General features: G+C 33.9%; 2 pseudogenes; both read left to right on the top strand.

Moving 5' to 3' along the window:
- The first annotated feature begins 4478 nt into the window (after positions 1-4478).
- Positions 4479-5178, top strand: LOC138312675 (uncharacterized; annotated as a pseudogene).
- A 51-nt stretch (positions 5179-5229) lies between these two features.
- Positions 5230-6839, top strand: LOC138312676 (putative nuclease HARBI1; annotated as a pseudogene).
- The last annotated feature ends 440 nt before the right edge of the window (positions 6840-7279 follow it).

Raw genomic sequence — 7279 nt, forward strand, 5'->3', positions numbered from 1 at the left:
AACAAACTTACTACATTTATGATATATAACCAAATTATCGTTTGGATATGGCGCGCATAGCTCAACCGGTTAGGAGGATGTCATGCTGATATAAAGGTAGAGAGGTCGGATCCTGCAGACAAATTTTTTTTTGAAGAAGAAGAGTATGTCCTAAAAATTAAAAGGATAATTTCTGAAAGGAGACAGGACGAAATGTATAGTACATTTCCTTTGATCTGGTGGGATAATCTTAAGTATGAGATTAAGTATGTTTCGCAGCTGTACGGTAAATCTAGGCACAAAAAAAACAATTCTGACTACAATAAAATTCAGAATGAATTGAGTTAATTTATCTGCTAAACTTGTAGATAGTCAGAACGAGGGGTTCATACAAAAAATAAGAGAATTAAATTCGGATTTGGAGAAATTCGAAACGGAGAAATGTCAGGGGGCTATCTTAAGGTCTAAATCTAAATGGGCTATCGATAGTGACAGAAACACAGCATAAGACTAGAAAAGCGCAATCAAGGGTTAAAGAAAATAAGTCAACTAATGACTGATAGTGGTGTTTTGTTAACCACAACGGATTCTTTATTACATGAAATTTATTTATTCTATAGAAATCTGTATTCTTGTGTACAGGTTAATGAGGATGAAACGGATGATTTTTTACAATGTATTGATAAGAAATTATCTTCGGGTGATCGGAAATTTTTGTGACCGTTCTTTAGACAGTGAGGAAATAAAGTCTGCATTGACTGGAATGTCTCGTAATAAGAGTCCGGAAAAGACGGTCTTACTGTTGAATTATATGTCAGATTTTACGATGATTTTGAGAGTATTTTATTACATTTATTCAGATCGATTGCAGCAAATGGCGAATTATATCTAAATCTATGAAATTGGGTGTTATTAGTTTAGTATATAAGAATAAGGGTGAAAAAAATAATCTTAAAAACTGGAGACCTATTAGTCTGCTGAATGTTGATTATAAAATTCTTGCTAGGGTTATGTGCAATAGGTTAAAACGAGTTTTACCTTCGATTGTCTCCCCTTATCAGAGTTGTTGTGTATTGGGTAGGGACATTGCTGATAATTTATCGAATGTCAGAGATGTCATAGACCTGGTTGAAAGGGATAACTTAAGTGGATATATTTAAAAAAATGATCAAGAAAAGGCTTTTGATAGAGTTGACCATAAATATCTGTTCAAGGTACTGGACAAATTTGGATTTGGTGAGAAATTCATCAGCTGGATAAAAATATTTTATTCTGATATTTACAGTAGTGTAAAATGCAACAGGTTTTTTAACCAAATGTTTTTCAATCAAAAATTCAGTATGGCAAGGTTGTCCGATTTCTGCGTTACTCTATGTCCTGGTTGCTGAGCCTCTTGGGCAAACAATTATTAAAAATGATGATATTTGTGGTATACCTATCCCTATGTCTAACATGGTTTCGAAAATTTTTCAACACGCGGATGATACCACGTTGACGCTTTCTGATAAGAAATCGATACCGGAAGTTTTCAAAGTTTTAGATACCTACAGTCGATCTTCTGGTGCAAGAGTTAACAAATTAAAGACTGAATTATTATGTATTGGTAATGCTGAAATATCGGAAAATGAATCTAAGGTGTTTCAGTTTAAATTGTTAAAAGATGTAATAGTAATTCTTGGTGTACATTTGGGTCCTAATAAGTTATTGTGTAATGAACTAAATTGGAAACAAAAGATTGATTCCATTAAGAAGCTTTTACTTACAGTTATGGTCACAACGAAATTTGACGATTCGTGGTAGGGCGACAGTTATATCGTCGTTAATGTTATCTAAATGTTGGTATACGCTTGCAGTAACGAGTATACCGGATGTTATCAAAACTAAACTAAAGAATATGTGTATTGATTTTTTGTGGGGATATAAATCACATCTCGTGTCATATAAAACACTAATTGGCGATAAACGAATGGGTGGTTTGCAGGTCCCTGATATAGATTTAAAGCAAAAAGCCTTTAGAATAAAATTTGTTTTCAGACTATTGTATTATAATGAAAATGTGCATACACTCTGGATTGATACATGTAAATATTTCATATCCGATATAGATGGCATGAAACTTGGTATGTTAGGCCTGTACTGTAATTATAATAGCAGGCAATTAGCAACCATTCCCATATTTTATCAAGAAATGCTGTCTGCGTGGTCAGAGTGCCGTGATTTTATAGATTTTGATTTTAATGTTCGTCAAACTTATTGTCAGCCCGTGTTTTGCAATCCCTTGGTTACTGAAAATAATAAACAATTATATAACAAAATCTTCATAAAAGCAGGATTAATACAGTTAAAACATTTCACTTACGAATGTGTTCCGGGATGCCTGTCCAAATCAGCCATCACTGAAATAATCCATGATTTAAATCCAAATATTGAGAGGGAGGAAATTCTGGCCACATATTCGTCCATAAAAGAAAGTTTGCCACAATCATGGATTAAAACTGTTGAGAATCAATGTAATCCAATTTCGAATAACGGTATACAACCCTTTCCTCTCATGATAAATGACACTGGCACGCGGTTTGTTCCGTCGTCTACACGTGAAATCTACAAGGCACTCGTGCGGCGTGCTTTCACTGAGCCCGTGTCAATCGGGTACTGGTCCGGTGTGTTTCCTACTTTTGATTTAAAGCGCGCTTTTCAAATTATACACGCAAGCTATTACCCAAGTAATTGTGTTGAAGTACATTTCAAAGTTTCTCACAATGTCATTTTCACTGGAGATAAACTTTTTCGTTATAATATGTGTACTACTGACCTGTGTCCTGTTTGTAAAGAACGATCTGAGGATATTCTTCACCTTTTTGTACAATGTTCTAAATTAAAAAAGTTCCATGATTATCTTGTTACTCTCATAGAAGATCTTTTTGCGAAGGCAGTTGTTTTAATCCTCAATTCCATAAAATACGAAACTTTAATTCTTTTTGGACTTGAAAAACCAAAGTTTGTTAATTTTTATTTTGTCAACTTTATGTTGGCTGTCGCTAGGTTTTGTATCTTTAAGCGACGTAATTTAAGTATGTGTGGTGAAGGTTTCGTAGATATTAAGTCTTTCTTTAAATCTACACTTAAGAGCTAAACAAAATACAGTTTTTTCTTATTATCTGTCAAATCTGAACGCTCAATTATTTACAAAATATTTTGAAAATCTTAATCCTTTTGTGAGTGTAGTGGGGTCTGAACTAAATGTAATTCTGTGATAACTTTTGTTTTTATTTGCGTAATTAGTCCAAGTTTCATTTTTATGTAAGAGAGGGGAGATTGTAAATAAAAATATTCATTTGTTTCAATTTAACTTATCATATTACTTATATATATTTCTTTCCAGCTATATTCTGACTAATCTTTGCTTCTGTAATGATTACATTGTTTCAATTTCAATGGAGTGAAAGTGTGTGCATGTGAATATACTTACAAAGAATTTACATGCAATATGTGTGTATTTTGTTTTGAATGTTTAAATGTATGTTACATATTCTTATGTATAAATTGATTATTGAATAAAATTATTTTTTTGGAAAAAAGAGGAGGATGTCATGCTGATATAAAGGTAGAGAGTTCGGATCCTGCCGACAAAATTTTTTTTTTCGGTATTCATATATTTTCCAAAATATGAAATAGCATTATCACCTTCCGAAATTATTTTGTCATTTTATTTCCGTTAATTAAACGTACACATTGTTAAAAGGAGCCCACTTTAACAGCAGGATTCTAGGCCTTATATATATATGGTAAAAAGGTTCTGATTGTTTTGATTAGTTCTATCCAATATCCAGGGTCATATTAGAAATGCTGGAGTGCCCGCCTACATGGTAAAAACCTTTTAACTATTCGGCCACCGCAGCCACGTGTGGGGTAATACCATAATTATGAAAATGTAGTATCATAGTCATAAAATATACTGAAGACCAAAAACATTTACAATCAATTTGTAAGCTTCGTATACGTTGATCTTGCGATTATCTGGATTAAATCAAGATGGTTTTCAACTTGCTTTCTTTTCTCAGACATTTTATCACATATAATGAAAGCTAATATTATCAAATGCGTTTATCGGTGTGTCTTAAGATAGTTTTATATTACTTTACTTATACTATAGTGTATAACGTGATTTTTGTTATGCGATTGATCCCTTCCCATTGATAATTCTGTTGCTGATTGACTAGTGACCACATCGTTGATTTATTTACAATCCTGTTTATTTTCTATAAACTGTTTGTTTCTTGTATTACACATGTTCCGTGAAGATTAAAATATAAACCCTGATTGCTGTCATTTAGCTTCCTTGTTGAGCCTTGATTTCATATAACATAATTAATGTAAAATGTTTAATCGCTTTGTTGTATCAAAATAGCATAATTAATCAGTTAAGTAAAATTATATAAATCAAATGTCGCTCACGTTTATCTGAAGTCGAATATATTTTTACTTGTATGTATTTCAGAATGGGACCAAGGGCATACCCTTGTGTGGTTTGTTCTAAACGTACAAAACCAACAGAGCGGCGGCTTGTCTGTGGAAATAAGTCATTGAAGAAGTACTTGTTGAAAACATTTCTAATCCAAACAGAAGATGGCGACGTGATTTGTGGTAGGTGCCGTCAACAACATCATAGACATCGACTATCAAACATTCTCCAAGAAACATAACGTTGCCAATACCCTCAACAGGTGGAAGTCACACTAAGTGTGTATTGAAGAAGTACTTGTTGAAAACATTTCTAATCCAAACACAAGATGGCGACGTGATTTGTGGTAGGTGCCGTCAACAACATCATAGACATCGACTATCAAACATTCTCCAAGAAACATAACGTTGCCAATACCCTCAACAGGTGGAAGTCACACTAAGTGTGTTGTTTGTCAAGACTCTCACTCCCATTTAGTTGTAGTACCACGCGGCACAAAGTACAATTTGTTTTTACGAAAAGGCATTTTATTATCAAGTGGTGCTAGGTGTTCTGTACACATGTCAAATGGACTTTTTAACTTTGAAGCATTGGAAAACATTGTAGCATCCCATGATTCTACGTCTCTGAACAGAACAGATATCACACATTTGATTTGAAGTATTAGAGATGCCGCCAACAAAAGCAAAGATCAACGTATTGATTTTGATTCTCCTGGCGTGCGCTCGGTTGGGTAGTTTGTAGAGTACAGAACATGTTCTGCACAAAGCGAGTTCAACCGAGTGAAAATGCACTGCGCAGAACAGGAAGTAAATAATAACATAATAAAGCTGGCTGCTGCCAGTGTTTTACGAAAAACTGCTTTGACTGTAGCCATAGTCGATGAAATTATGGACAATGACGATGAGGACGATGAAATTTTACTGGCTCACATTGTTACTGAGATGTATGTATTTATGTAATGTTATAATTAGCATTTCTTATTAAAATATGTGGTAGAATTTTTGTAAGAAAAGTCAAAATCGAATGTTTACAATATTATGAATATACAAATTTACGTACAGTACGCGGACAAAAGTACTTGGACACCTAATATATGAGCTGAACGTGTAGATAAGTTTCTATAAGTGTGCCAAAGGATTTGGTTAAAACCATTCAATAGATAAGATAATACAAATTCAAAGCAAAAAAAAGTAAAAAAAAAAAAAAAAAAAAAAAAATCATGAAATAGTAGTCTATAGTAAAACAAATATGGTGTCCCAAGTACCTTTGTCCACGTACTGTAGGTATGAATCAGATCTACTTGTAGATCCTTTCTTGTGCTCTTAAAATGCTTTCTATATTCCTTCTAATCTGATATTTGTTTTTATCATTGACAGGCAAACTGATGATAGAGCAAAAATACAAGGCTATGTAGAAGAAGTGGTACCAGAATACTCTGACGAAATATTTCGCAGAATGTTTAGGATGTCGCGGGACACCTTTAGCATATTGGTAGAGTTTATTTCGGAATGTCCGGATTGGCAATCAAATCACACTGGTGAACATAAAATAACTGACATTTCAAGTTTTAATCACCTTGTGGTACCTTTCAGGAACAGATACTATTCAGAAAATATCAGATCGGTTTGGTGTTGGCGAGGCAACTGTCATTGAAAGTCGAACACGCATCATTAATATTGTTGTGAATAGACTTAAGAGATTTATAAAGTGGCCTGATCAGAATGATATGGCTGAGGAGGCAGAATAATTTGCAGCCCGGAATGGTTTCCCAGGAGTTATCGGAGCCTTGGATGGAACACACATTAGAATCAGCAAACCAAAAGATCATCCTCAATCATATTATAACAGAAAACACTTCTACTCCATTCAACTTCAAGCTGTGTGTTTGCACGACATGAGGTTTAGTCATGTTTTCATGGGTTTTCCAGGAAAAGTTCACGATGCTCGTGATTTACAGAGGTCTGATCTATGGGGAAATGGTTTACACCTATGTAATATGACGTACTGTATACTGGCTGATGGAGCTTACCCAATCAGAAGATGGCTTTTAACACCTTACCGAAACAATGGCCATCTTGGTGAAAAGGAGCAACGATACAATTATTATCACTCTGCTAACCGAGTTGTCATTGAACGTGCTTTCGGACTGCTCAAAGGGCGGTTTCGTCGACTACATAATCTCCACACTCATGATATAACAACATCTTGTGAGGTCGTTATGGCATGTTGCATATTACACAACATTTGCATCCTTCAGAAGGATGAAGTTAGTGACTTTCTCGAAAATCATGAAGAAAATGATAATCAACCAGTCCTCAATCCTTATCAAGGATTTGCAGAGAATGATTTGGAGGGTATTGCCAAAAGGAACTTTATTGCCAATAATCTAACTTGAAATATCATTTTGTATCAAATAAAAGTGCATTTTCAATTCCAATGCTTTGTTTCTTAATTAATGTGAAGCAGTCGCACTTTGCCATCATTGCAAATGACCAGAACATCTATATATTGATCTTTCATTTTCTAATATTCTTAAAGAAATAAGCTAAATCGAAAATTTAAGTTCACACGATATCTCATGACTCCTCTTTAAAATTGAGGTTAAAGGTCGAAGAAAGGTCACAGTGACCTGAACTTGGAACACATACCATATATATATATGAAATTCCAAAGCCTTGTAGTGAAGAAGATACAATAAACCAACTTTCTTTCATGTTTAATTCAAATATCATTTGTGAAGTATGCAAATTGATATCTATATCTATTAAATTTGATGTGAATTTCCCGGTCAGTTTTAAATTGTAATTGCGAAATTGAGTAGTTTAAAAGAAAGAG

The sequence above is a fragment of the Argopecten irradians genome, unplaced genomic scaffold, assembly GCF_041381155.1.
Source record: "Argopecten irradians isolate NY unplaced genomic scaffold, Ai_NY scaffold_0420, whole genome shotgun sequence".
Classification (NCBI taxonomy): Eukaryota; Metazoa; Mollusca; class Bivalvia; order Pectinida; family Pectinidae; genus Argopecten; species Argopecten irradians.